Consider the following 14909-nt stretch of genomic DNA (forward strand, 5'->3'; position numbering starts at 1 on the left):
TAATAGGAGCCTGGTTAACACAACTGATGATGAAAAGTTAAGGAAGAAATTCTTCCTAAGTTTGTTACCAGTGCTAAGATGATGCCTGAGTAGGGGAGAAGGAAAGGGTTTGACTTTCTCAACTTCTTCTCCCTCAAAAAGGCAAAGTATCCCTGCAATGGATGGGCAGTAAGTATAAAAAAGAGAGTCTCACCTGCCCATACAAGATATGAAGTGGCAGATTGTGGTTGGTACTGATTGGGTGTTCCCTGTCAAAGCCATCCTAAATCAGTTCTAGCCTATAACTGCCATCACCTTCACCTAACCTGTTGGTTCAGATAAGACTAAACCAGTCTGGCAACAAGATGGGAGAAGTCAACCCTTCGAAGTTATGTCAAATGCTGTGAGCCAGCGTGGACCATGCCCAGTCTTTGCAGTAGCTCTGGAGATGGGCATAACCTGTTGGAAACTGGACAGCCCACCTTCTGTCTTTTATGGTGAATAACATTCTTTGGAAGGTCTTTGATGTTCCCTATATAAATAAAACAAGCCCGGGCTCCATTTTGCTTTTTAGTATAGAAGCTTCCTCTGTATGATTGGCTTAAATGTCCTACCCCCGGTTTTTGAAATTATTTCTGTATTGTATCCTGTGGTGTTTTTTTTCCACCATTCTATTTTTCTTAGCTTTTATTCCACAGCCAGCCCATTCCACCAAGGGGAACCACATCTCCACTGCCCATGTGAGATGTGGGGGGAAGGTCGTATGTGTGAAAGAAAAATAAAGGTGGAAGCCACAGTTTAGGTATACCTAAGTTCAACTGTCTATAACCATGTAACCAAAACTTAAGTCATTCCAACTCCCCAAAATGTTATCTCTAACCATAAACAAAACATAAACTTTATGTCCCTGTCAGCATGATTCAGTGAAATTAAACCAATCAGCTATAGAGAAATCAGCTTAAATAGCTGTTTGATGTTAAAGAAAAAAAATGTTAATAATACCAGTCAATCACAAAAGAAATCAAAGTTCTTCCTCCTTTAATTTTTTTTTTGTGATGCTAGAGATCAAACCCAGAGACTTATGCATACAAAGCAAGCACTCTATCAACTGAGCTATCTCCCCAGCCCTCCTTTAATGCTTTATAAACTGTGATAAACTGTGCTGTAACTGCAATAAGGTGAGTGTCTTACTACAGTTCAAAATCTCCTGGATCACAATCTGTACTTTTTGAATGCCAATAAATTTTTAAGTTTTTTCTAACTTGATTTGATTTGATTTTTTACATATGAAAAGATAAAACAAAGCATCTACTTGCTCTAAGAGACTACCTTTTCCTCAAATTTCAAAGAGGAATTGGAGATAACATATATCTGATAAATATTAACCAAAACATGAGGTGTTTGGATCTGCCTGACTTTGGATCCCAGTATTCCACTGTGTTCAATCTAGGTCAACATTTTCTTTCATCTTCTCTTTCTTTTTTAATACTGTTGTTTTCTAATTGTACAGATTGTAGAGGTCAGGGCTGCTGGGCTCTGCCTTCTTTTTCAGTGTACTCCTGCACTGGGGTCAAGGTTCTCCAGAGAAACAGAACCAATTTGTGTGTGTGTGTGTGTGTGTGTATTTAAGAGGTTTATTATAAGGAACTGACCCATGATTACTAAAGCTGGCAAACACAATGTCTATGGTGTGGGCCAGCATGTTTGAGACCCAGAAGACCCAATGGTATAATTCCAACCCAAAAACTGCTAACCAGGGACAGCCAATGCTGCAAATGAAGTTAAAGGCAGTTAGCTGGAGAATTCCTTCTTGCTCTATGAAGCTGGTCTTTTAGTTCTATTCAGACCTTCAGTTGATAAGTCAAAGCCCACCCACATTATGGAGGACAATCTGCTTCACCCACAGTTCACAAATTTAAATGTTAACTTCATCCAAAAATATCATCCAACTTGATACATAAAATTAACCATCATAAACAATATTAACATGAACAAAATTAAAGCAAAAATAAAATAGTTATTAGAGTGCAGGAGAATCAAAAGGCAGTTTATCATTGTCCTCAGCCTATACCTAAAAACATAGACTAAAAATAAAACTACACTTGGCAGAACTACAAGAATAAATTTACCACCACAGGCATAAATTTTTAACACCCTTCACTATGAAACTGATAGAACTAACAGAGAAAGAAAAAAGATAGGTATGAATATAGAACATTCAAAATATTTAATGACAGGCCTCATTAAAGGGCATATATGAACATTCACTTCACCTAACAAAGAGGAAATACAGATTCTTTTAAATTATAAATGTTAGATTTACAAAAATACAAAGGTGCTGGGCAAGGTGGCACATGCCTATAATCCCAACAGCTCAGGAGGCTAAGGCCTCCCGAGCTTTGAACTTGAGGATCTCAAGTGCTGGTCAGAGAGCTGGTGGAGGTCTTCAGCACTCTGTGGAGGGGCCTCTTCTCAGGGTTAAAGGCCACTTGGGCAGGGCCCATGGGGCTGACCATATTCCTGTCTGTCTTCTTGAATTCTGTGCAATCTAAAGGTGACTGTCTTGGACTAGAGGTGTTTTGTTCAGCTGGACAGCTAGCTATGCAGGGCAGTGGGCAGCACTGCTTTTGACTTTTCTGAAGAACAGGGGTTTGGTAAGAAATAGGAGACAAACTTCACAAAGTCCTTCTCTGTTCTCATTGGCCACCATCCTGATGCTTCCTAGATCTTGGATCTGCCTGACTTTGGATCCCAGTATTCCACTGTGTTCAATCTAGGTCAACATTTCTTTCATCTTCTCTTTCTTTTTAAAAACTGTTGTTTTCTAATTGTACAGATTGTAGAGGTCAGGGCTGCTGGGCTCTGCCTTCTTTTTCAGTGTCCTCCTGCACTGGAGTAGGGTGACCTGGCCACACTCTCCCTCTTCGAGGCTCAAGGAAGAACAGGCCAGTGTGGCCTGGTCACTGCTGTTGGCCAGGACAGCTCCAAGCTTCTGTTTTCTTTTCAGGACTTGAGCTCATCTGTTGGGGAACCTCTGGCAGCTGATCTCTGAAGATGACTCCTACCAGGGTCACTCTGAGACTTGTCTTCCAGAGGAAAACCTATGGATACCAGATCTCTCCCTGTGCCTTCAGCCTCTTTCTTCTTAGCCTCTTCCTCCTGTTGTGTGTGGGGACAACAGGAGGGGATGCTCTGAGCTACTCTCCTCCTGGGTGCTGGATTTTACCCTTGCTCTGGGTAAAGTTGCAAGCACCTGTAGGGCCTGCCTCTGAGCAGTTGGAGGTCCCTGTCCCTGCTCTATGCTGAGGGTGTGGCCACTTCCCTGGTGCCCCAAGTCTCAGGCTGGGGGTGGTTCTTCTTTTCTTCCTCTTTCTCTTCTGATTGCTGCCTTCACTGTCCTCTTTCTCAGAAAGAAAGACAGTTTGCTGTCTCCTTCTCCAAGTCAGCTTTCTTCAAAAGCTTATGTCCCCGCCCCCCCCACACACACACACACCTTCCTTGACTGAGGGCTTGATCATCTTCATCAGTAGAAATGTCCTCAGGAAAACTGAGTTGAGAAGTCACCTTTAGTGAGGACTTGGAACTTTTTGATTAGTTTGCAGAGATGCTTCTGGTTGAAAGGAGGGATGCTTTTCTTGTTGGTTATTTCAAGGAGTTGGTTGGCAACAGCCTTTTAGTCAAACTGGAGTAGTAACCCTGTGTCCTTGAAGATTCCACAGTCTGTCCTTTCTCTTTCTTCATTGATTCTGTCTCTCCGGGAGTGGTATTTTCCCAGTGCTGTCTTCTTTCAGCTGATTGCTGCTGCCTCATTTTCAGAAGTCTCTTCTTCAGAGGTCACCATTACACACTGTCATTTTCTGTTCCTCCATTGTCTTTTCAGGTACAAAAGAAAACTAATCTACAATGACTTCTAAAACACCCCAAGGTATTGTCTGTATCAGTGTATGGTCCTTGGTCTTGGCAGCAATTTTGCAGAACGGATCAATAAACTTGAGGTTCTAAGCCAAAAGCTCTTTCCTTCCCACTTTGGGAAGTTCATCCAGGTAAATATTAATGAAGTGGAATCTCACTCCATCAGGAGAATGACTCTCAGGACACAGGATCTACTTCGTCAGAACATACAGAAAAAAATCTTGATTCAGTTTTCTTCCCAGCCATTCCATTTCAAAACTTCAAAAGACTGCCTCCGGACCAGATGGATCAACATATATTTGTGCAGGCGCAGCACGTCTATTCTCTTCCATTCTCTATTCATGGTTTGCCAAAAGGTCTGAATGAACAGGTGCACAAATGCTATGAACAGAGAAGTTTTGAAAAACATGAAAACATCAGAAACTTAAGAGCCTCTGAGCTGTTAACAAAATGGATGAGTTGGGAAATAGTTTTCGCTAGCTCCTCCTGCAGAAGGGGTTCATACTACACCCACAGTAGAAGAGTCCTTTCCATATTTTTAGGAGTTATCCTTGGCTGAAACTTCTTTTCTCTATCTGCGTCTTCAAGGTGAGGTACTGGGGCAGCTTCCTCACCACCTGGTTGGTCGCTGACGCCCTCTTCGCGGATACCAGCGGCTGAGAGAACTGGAGATCCACTGGCTGCACGGTAGTAGAGCCAGCACCAGACCAAGCATCCCGGCAGCACGCTGTAGGCCTCGCCTGCGCAGAGGAGGATATAATTATCTTGTCAAGGTAAATCTGAAGATAAGAGAGAACTGGGTAGATTGAGAAATGTTTTTGTTTTTGTGATAAATAACATTTAATGATGGATTGGGTAAGAGAAATAGGGGGGAAAGTCTAGCTTATCAAATTGCATGTATGATAGTACCATTCTCTGGAACAGAAAACACTGGAATACAGTCAGATTCAGAGAAGATCGTGTCATGGAAAATATGAAATACCTTCAAGGTATTGAAATAGAGATACCAGGTAGATGATTGGACCTGCATGACTATTGTGAGCTAGAGATACATATCTGGAAATATAACTGTATGAATGGCATTTGCAGCCTAAGGAGAGTATGTAACTGGAAATGAAGGGTTAATTTGTCCAAGACACCCCTATAGGTTGATCTCTCATATACAGGAGGTTAGTTTCCTGAAAAGTCCAATGAACACTGCAGGCACTTTATCCCTGTAGAATATTGATATTGGATCAGGTTGTGTTGGAAAGAAGAGTATTAATAAGGAAGTAAATAGAGTGGGATGTGGGGTTGAGGGAAGGTTTTTTGTTTTGAATTTTTAAAAATTATCAGATCAGGGCTTGGTGGCAGAGCGCTTGCCTAGCATGCATGTGTGAGACACTGGGCTCGATTCTCAGCACCATGTATCCATAAATAAAATAAAGGTCCATTGACACTAAAAAAAAAAAATTTTTTTTTTAATTATCAGATCATTGAGGGTGTTTTCAAGCTCTGGTTGAAACTAAGTGACTATTTCAGAGAAAGAGTAATGATGATGTAAGATCCAAAGCACAGGAAGCTTCGTAAATAAATTAATTAAAACTAGGGGGAAAAAACAACACCCAAAAAGAAAATTGCTCATTAAGTTGTGGTATTTATATAATGTAGTATTTTTCAGCCATTAAAAATGATGCATATGAGCCATGTGTGATGGTGCATACCTGCAATCTCAGTGACCTGAGAGGCTGAGGCAGGAAGATCACAAGTTCAAGGCCAACCTCAGCAGTTTAGCGAGGCTAAATTAGTGAGACCCTGTCTCAAAATAAAAAATAAAAAGGGCTTGGGATGTGAATCAGTGGTTAAACACCCCTGGGTTCAATCCCCAGTACCAAAAAAAAAAAAAAAAAAGATACATATGAGAAAAGAATAGTATTGACCTAAGTAACAAGAACTGTTACTGACCTTGGGTTCTTGAACTCAGAGTTCAGAAACAAACAATGGACCTGGAAGGAATTTAAACATGGGCATGGCTTTATTAAGGACTTCTGCTTGAGCCAGAAGGGAGACATCACATGAGGGACAGAGACCCAGGTTGGCTCAAGCAAAGAACAAAGGGAGAATATCTTTCATGCCATCCCCAGGGTAGGTAGGATCTTGGTGTTTTTGTTGTTGTTTGTTTTGTGGTGCTGGGGATTGAACCCAGGGCCTTGTACATGGAAGGCAAGCACTCTACTAACTGAGCTATCCCAGCCCCAGGATATTGGTCTCTTGATATCATTGCATGAAGAGGTGGGACTTCAGTTATGCCTGTGCTTTTCCTTATTATGCTTTTTCATGTGTTGCATGTTTTATAACCATCTTGAGTCTATACCTAGGGATGTGTGTTTTGCCATGCTAATAGGTAAAGTTAACTGTGAGTTACCTTAATGACAATTCTATGTATGCATTTGTCCCTCACCCACCTGGTATGCCCTTATCATCTAGCAAAGTCTTTAAGATTATTACTTTCAGAACTGATATTTCTGCTGATCATATAATCTCAGAAGGCTAGCCAGGCTCAAAAGCACACACCTGTAATCCCAGAGGCTCAGGAGGCTGAGGAGGAGGAAAACAGATTTAAAGCCAACCTCAGCAATTTAGCAAGATTGTAAGCAACTTAGTGAGACCCTGTCTCAAAATAAAAAAATTTTTTAAAAGGGTGTTGGGGATATGGTTCTGCTGCAGCCCGGCTGGCTGGGCAAAATAACCAGGGTGGGGGGGGCGAATAACTTGTGTAGATTGATACAGCAGGAGTAGGAGCCCTTTATTGTAGGACCTGAGCGATATTTATACATTCCACACAGCTTATCTAATTAGCATAAACTAGATACATCAGTCAACCAATAAGGAATCTCCACACTTAATGGCTCGCTTTTGTTACTTCTCAAACCACTCCCTCTGGCATTTTGCCAGGCACCATCCAGACTTGTTTACTAACATTTTCCAGGTGCCATCCTGACTTGTTTACAGACTCTAACATGGTTCAGTGGTTAAATTCCCCTAGGTTTAATCCCTGGTATCAATCATCATCATCACCACCACCACCACCACCACCATCATCATCATCTCAGAAGGCTGAGTTGACTTCCCCAGACTTTTATCCTCTGTCTTGTTATTTTAATCCCATAGCCTCAAAAACTAGTTCACTTTTTAACTCCTCATTTTCTAATATGACCATTAGTTAGCCCCATAGGACTAAAAGCTAGCTGTGTTCTCCTATTGCCTATGAAAGGTTTTATCCCTTAGTCCAAAGGGGGTCCTGTTGTTCCTGGGGGTCTCTGAGTGTGTCAAGGCCAGTCATGTGAGGAAGACTTATCATTGTATACCCCCTCAGATCTTTCTAATTCTTACCTTTACAGATTCATTGCCTAGTCAAACCTGTTAAAAAATGATTTTGGGTTGGGTGGGGGGGTACAGGGATTGAACCCAGAGGTGATTTACCACTAAGCTACATCCCCAGCCCTTTTAATTTTTTATTATTATTATTTTGAGACATGTATCTCTCAGTTGCTTAGGGCCTTGCTAAGTTGCTGAGGTTGGCTTTGAATTTGTGATCCTCTTGCCTCAGCCTCCTGAGCCACTGATATGTGCTACTGCACCCAGGAGTGATAACATTATTTTAAACAACCCAAATCAAAGATGCATTGTGTATGAAAAGTATTCATAAAATGGGCATCGTGGTTGTATCCAAAACATCTAGTCAATTTTTTGTGGCAATATATATCCTCATTTTTTTGAGGGGGTGGTGGATGACTTTTATATTTTTATTACAAAATTTTCTTATAAAAAAAGTAAACAGCAAAATAAAACTCATCACCCAACCAATTTTGTTTTGTCAATATCCCCATTTATTCTACCATTTTCACACTGAGTTTTTGTAATGTAAATTTCAGATATCATAGCATTTCACCTATAAATACTTATTATTTATCTCCCAAAGATAAGGATTCCACAAAATAATTATAATGTAATTACTATACATAAAATATTTGCTAAAGTTAATTGATAACATCAAATATCCAGAGAATATTCAAATTTTCTCAGTTGCCTTACACATTTTTTGTGTGTGTGTGTGTGTATGTGGTACTGGGAGTTGAACCCAGGAACACTTTGTCACTCTCCCACTGAGTTACATCCCCAGCCCTTTTTATTTTTAGAAAATAAAAATTTAAAAAATTTAAAAAAAAAATCAAACTTTTTGATGTTCTTGCCTCAATATCCCGAGTCGCTGGGTCTGTGGACATAGGTCTAAGACATTTTTAACAATTTACTCATTTGAATCAGAATCCAAGTAAGAGCTCACATATCTCATTTTGTTGAGATATGGCTGAAGGCTTTTTAATTCTGTGGTACCACTCTTCTTTCCCCCTCTTAACCCTAATTATAATCCTACTTTGACTCAAGTACTCACACTTCTGCACAGCCCATGTGTTGACTCTATCCCTGACACTGAGGGCATGTAGCTCAGGGGCCTAATCTCATCCCAGACCACTGCTGACCATTCATAGTTCACAATTTAGACCAATGAGAAATGAGAAGTTGCTCAGAGCTCTCAGAAAAGACTTTCTTTATCCTTCTGAGGAAGCTTGGGGAACTCAAACACTGTCTCGGTCTCCTTTCCTGCCTCCTTTTCTCCCACCACCCCCACTCCATGTACACCAGTTAATTAAAAAAGGATCACAAATAAAACATAAGAGCAAAAATTATAAGCTTTTAGAAGAAAATATAAGATACTATTTTCATGATCTGGGAGAAGGCAAAGACTTCTTTTTTTTTTTGTAAATATTTATTTTTTAGTTGGACACAATATCTTTTTTATTTATTTTTATGTGGTGCTGAGGATCAAACGCAGGGCCTTGCATGTGCTAGGTGAGCGCTGTACCGTTGAGTTACAACCCAGCCCGGCAAAGACTTCTTGAACAGGAAACAGAAAGCAAAAAAGCATAAAGGCAACAATTTGATATTAATTTTTAAAAACTTCTTAGCAGACAATATCATTGTGAAAAAGACTAGGCATTTTCTCCATAATAGAAAAATATTCACGGGCTGGGGATGTGGCTCAAGCGGTAGCGCACTCGCCTGGCATGCGTGTGGCCAGGGTTCGATCCTCAGCACCACATACAAAAACAAAAAGATGTTGTGTCCGCCGAAGACTAAAAAATAAATATTAAAAAATTCTCTCTCTCTTGCTCTCTCTTTAAAAAAAAAAAGATAAACTTAAAAAAAAGAAAATATTCACAAAGCACATATCTCATAAAGCATTTTTACTTGAAGAATTCCAACCAACCAAAAGACAAATTACCCAATAAACTGAAGATATTTATTCTATACTACTCTCAAGAAGTATAAAACATGGTCCCTACAATAGAAAGATAGTTTAACTTCTCTTATGACACAAAGTGAATAAATGACAAAAAGCTTCTTCTCTAAGACTAACATGAAATAATAAAGGGATAGGGTAGAAGATGTTTTCCTCTTCAGATGTCACATCTAACTTAATATATGGGAGAGAATTAGTCCTGGAAAAATCTAATCACACTAAAAATTTAAAAAAAAAACACTTCTATTTTCTTGAGTTCTGAGATAACACAACAAATATTGAGGACATTTAAGTTAAAATCTTTAGGAACTGGAGATGTAGCTCAGTGGTAAAGCACCACTTATCTAACATGTATGAGGCCCTCGGTTTGATCCCTAGAACTTAGAGAAAAAAAATCAATATCTAACTATGAATCAGCTCCATACATATCAATTCTCTTCCCTGTGTGTCTACAGTGGGACGTACATGCTAACAGCAGCTGAAAGAAATGTCAGGTCACCAGAACTTTTTCAGGAATAGATTCTTGCAAGCCTACTTTCATATTATGTTAGGATTAAAAATGTATTAGCTCTTAGGATAAATGTAAATGATAGGATTTCCATAAGTCACATAAATTGATTGTGTAAAGTAGAAGCTTTTGGCTATGCTTACAATAAATGTTTCAAAATTTAATTTATCTATTGCAAATTTCAGGGTATCTGCTAATATAAAAGCAATACTGGGTCTTCCCTGGTAAGGCATTAGGATATCAATAGACACAGATAACATCCAAAATGTGACTTATATGAGAATCTTAAAATCTTAACCATGAAAGAATTTGTAGAAGTCTGTGACTTTTACAATAAATAAGATCAAAAATTAGTCTTATAAATGATTTTTCTGAAACTTGTAGTGATCACTTGAGAAAGTAGCATGAAAAATTGTTTCCTACTAAAAATAATAGTGTCAAGAAAACTAGTGTTGGGGTGGTAGAGTTCAGTGCTCAGTGGTAGAACACTTACATAGCATGTGTGAGGCACTGGATTCAGTTCTCAGTCCACATATAATCAATCAATCAGGGGCTGGGGCTGGGGCTCAGTGGTAGAGCACTCCCTTCATAAGTGTGAGGTACTGGGTTCAATCCTCAGCATCACATAAAAACAAACAAATAAAGACATTGTGTCCACCTACAACTAAAAATATTTTTTAAAAAATCAAATCAATCAATCAATAATAAAAGGTATTGTGTCCACCTTTATATATATAATAATATAATAATAATATACACATATATAAAACTTGGGTATCATTGAACTTGGGTATTTGCAGCCATTTTTTTTTTTTTTTGTACTTTGGCTTCCTCCCCCTGCCCCCATTTCAGTGAAGTGCTGTCTTTTTTAAAGATTTAATTTCAGTTAGATAAAAGCTGCTGGTGAATTCTCTATGGGTAACTTAGTCCCAAGTTCACCACATATATTTTCATGTGAGGTTTAAATACAATAAAGAGCATGACATTTTTCATACTCTCAAGGAGTTCAACTTCTAGAAAGTTAAGACACACGTAATTGTGATAATAATATACAGTAAATTGTAGAGAAATCCTTCAAGTTTTACTAATGAACCTGGGGATGTGAGAGAGAGGCACCACTTTCAGGGTGGGGCAGGGGAGAATCGGGGAGATTTCATGCCTTAAAGCAGGTCACATTTACACATGGGGAATAGAAATGAGCAGGACAATCTGCTTAACAACAAATAATAACAGCTGATATTTGTTGAGCATTAATAGCTGATTTAGCCAAGGCTTATGGGTAATTGGAGAATTAAGGCTTACATGTTTAGCCTGATTTCACTTAGCCATGAATGACATGCTTTAAGAGCTTGAAGCCAGTTTAAAAAGCAGTGAGGGGTAACATCATCAAGAGTGTAGTGAGAAAGAATAGTACAGCTGGATGAGCTAAGAGGCTACTGCAATCATATAGGTGAGTGGAAATATAGCATATTAAGGTAGAAGTGAGTAATGAAGATCAGGATAAGCACTGTGGATTATCAGGATGCAGAATCTAGAATCTAAATGGTTGATGGACTACATGGGTAAGAGTTGAAGATGACTTGAAAGTCAGTGGTAGTCCAGGAGTACAGAAGACCTTTTGAGGGACAAATGCGAATTCAAAAGTTCTATGCACACTTTTGTTTTTGGTGCTGGAAATCAAATGCAGGATCTCACGCTAGGCAAGTGCTCCACCACAGAGCTACAACCACAGCAAAACCCTTTTGACAGATTTTAATGGAGGAGACAGTACTTAAATGTGAGTCATCCATTTCTCATAAAGCTAGGTCTGAGGCATTCGAATTTATTGTTATACATGTTTGATTTTTGTCCCTTCCTGCACTTCAATGCAGTGGACCTGCGGATGAATGCATATTACCATATTTCTTGCTGTTCATATGCACATGCTGTGTTTCTAAGTAGCCTGAGTCTGGAGTGTGGAATAATCCCATGCTACATCCATTTCATAAATGCATCTGAGTACAGGTTTTCCACATCTACATTGTGCAGGTTTAATTTACATAAAATCACTTTCAATGGGATAATATTTTCTGGGAAAAAAAAAGACACCCATGTACAAGAATAGATAAAGGCAGAAGGTGCCAAGAGACTGAAGAAAGAGATGGACAAATACAGAATTGGGTACTTATAGACCACAGTGTGTCATAGGCAGCAGCAAGAAATGCAGGTCCCTACACCATGAGGAAAGAGGAAAGAGTTTAAATGCTCAGACAAGATGGACCAGCCAGAATGTACTTGTGTTTTCTCAAAAACTGTTAACATATCAAAGCATCAGTTAGGATACAGTCTGGTGGCTGGGTATAACTCAGTGGTAGACCCCTTGCCTAGCATGTGCAAGACCCTGGGTTCTTTCCCTACCACCTCAAAAAAGAAAATCAGAGGAGTTGTTTAAAAGAGAAGAAAATGGGCTAGGGCATAGCTTAGTGGTAGAGTGCTTGCCTAGCATGCATGAGACCCTACAAAAGAAAAAGAAAAAGAAAGAAAAACAATCCAGGTGTTAGTGATGAGGACAAAACACTTGGATGATTATCTTAACGTATGCCAGGGTTACTTGGCAGGCAAAATTATGTTAACAACCACTATGGCTTTTTCTTTACTCATTTATTTATTTTTGGTGCTGGGGATTGAACCTGGGGCCTCATACATGGTAAGCACACACTGTACCACTGAGCCAGCTCCCCCAGCCCCCTTATTGATTATAACTTCAAACATTTTTGGAAGATACCATCAGACAATGAAATTAAAAGAAATGGGATTTCATCTTTCCAATACCTCTTCATTTGTACGAATCCCTATTTCATCATATGTTCAACACATGGCATAGATGCTGAACTATAATTTGTACTGAAAAAGATACCAATAAATATAAGACACTACCTTTATCCAGAAGAAAATAACAAGTCAGAGCTTTTGGTGGAGATGGAAGAGAGGTAAAAGATATAGCAGAAACAGATTACGATATGTACACTTGAACTCATATTTTTTGTGTGTCTAATTTGTTCCAGGCGCTGTTCTAGGTGCTGGAGATATAGCATTAAATAAGACAGATAATACCCTGTCCTTGTGGATTTATAGTCCATTACAGAAAACATAAAATACAGAAATAAGGATAAGGATAAATAATATGATGTTAGCTATTTAAAAGTGCCATGCCCCCACACACAAAAAAAATGAGGAATCACAAATTCAAAATCACAATGTGGGAAAGAGCTTGGACTGTTTGAGGAATAGAGCAAAGCCTAATATAATAAGAGTAGATGCGGCCGGGGTGAAAGAGCTAGGAAATTTGGTCAACAGAAGTGGTAGGATAGCTTAGGAGAGTTTGATGAGCCACTAAATGATTTGAACTGGTGGACTGATGTAAAAAATGTACATTTTTAAAAATACTATCCTTGCTATTGAATAGAGAGCAAACTTAGGGGCTATAAGGATGCAAGCTAAGAGCCCAGTGAGTGATGACAGTGTCTTGGACCAGAATTATTTTAATAAAGGTGGTGAGAAATTATGGCTTTTAAGAATTTACTGAGGATAGGAAGAAAAAAAAAAGAGGCATTAAGAATTTAAGACTTCTAAGGATTTTTGTCCTGAGTTACCAGGTGATCGAGACACCAGTTATTGATATGGAGGATACCAGAAGAAGAGTGGTTGGGGTACAGAGGAAACAGAGTCCCTTAAATTTTTAGATGTTTATTAGATATGTAAGAAGAGCCAGTCATGTGACACAGGAGGATTGCAAATTCAAGGTCAGCCTCAGCAATTTAGCAAAGCCCTGTCTAAAAATAAAAACTAAAAAGGACTGGGAAGGTAGCTCAGTGATAAAGTGTCACTGAGTTTAATCTCCAGTATGCCACAATAAACAAAGAAACAAAAAAGAGTTGTCAGCAGTGGATTGTATTAAAACCATACAACTGGAAGGAATCACTTAGGGAAGATAAGAGATAGAGAAATTTGAGGTAATAAGACATCCAACATTTACAGATAGGCAAGTGGAGGTGGATCTAGCAAAGCAGTATAAGGAGGAGCAATCAGGAAAGTTGGTGGATCCAAACCACGTGAAGAAAACTTGTCAAGTATTTTAATGCTCCTGTTAGAGTAAGAAAATTGAAATAAAAAATTGGGTTTGGCAACATAGAGGTTTCATACCCTAGAAGCTTGTGGTTTTGATGGAATTATGACTATAAAACCTGATTGGAATAGATTTAATGGAAAATGGAACCACTTTCCTATATGACTACTGAGTTTTAATTATATAACCCATTTGGAGGACAATTTGGCAATATCTATCCAAATTCAAATGCACATATTTCTGATCAAACAATTCAACATAAATCTTATCCTATAGATATATTTAAATTTATACAAAACAACAGATATAGAGTTGATTTTTATATCATTGTTTGTAGTGGTGATAAAGAACTGGTGAAATTGTGATATATCATATGTCACCAAGAATCATAAAAATAATGAAAAAATGCTTTATATTTTATACAGAAAGGACTCTATTGATATTGAATAATCTCCAGGATGTATTGTTAAGTAGGGGTAAAAATCAAAGTACAGAAGGAAATTCATACTGTGTTAACATTTGGGGGGAAAAAAGACTACATAACTGGGGCTGGGAATGTGGCTCTCTCTTTCTTTAAAAAAAAAAAAGACTACATAACTGTATGTATATTGCATATTTTGATTAACTGCTAACACTGTTGCCTCCAAGTTGAAAAACTAGTTTATTGGGACACAGGAACACTGGGTACCCTCTTATAACATCTAAATTTGAATTTATATAAATGTTTTACTTACTAATTTTTTGAAGACAGAAAATGCTGGGCATGGTAGTTCACACCTGTAATCCCAGCAACACAGAAGGCTGAAGCAGGAGAATCACAAGTTTGAGGCCAGCCTCAGCAACTTAACAAGGCCCTAAGCAACTTAGTAAGACACTGTGTCAAAATAAAACATAAAAAAAGGCTGGGGGTACATTTCAGTAGTTGAGTACCCCTGGGTGAAATCCCCAGTAAATAATAATAATAACAACAACAGAGAGAATACAAGGTGAAGAAGTAATGGTAGTCTGAGTAATTCTTTCACAATTTTCTCTCTCTCTCTGGTACTGGGGATTGAACCAGGATG

General features: G+C 38.7%; 1 pseudogene; it reads right to left on the bottom strand.

The window, feature by feature from the left end:
- Positions 1–2248: 2248 nt before the first annotated feature.
- LOC107151804 overlaps positions 2249–14909 on the bottom strand; it is a 31911-nt pseudogene continuing 19250 nt past the window's right edge.

This window comes from Marmota marmota, unplaced genomic scaffold, assembly GCF_001458135.2.
Source record: "Marmota marmota marmota unplaced genomic scaffold, marMar, whole genome shotgun sequence".
Lineage (NCBI taxonomy): Eukaryota > Metazoa > Chordata > Mammalia > Rodentia > Sciuridae > Marmota > Marmota marmota.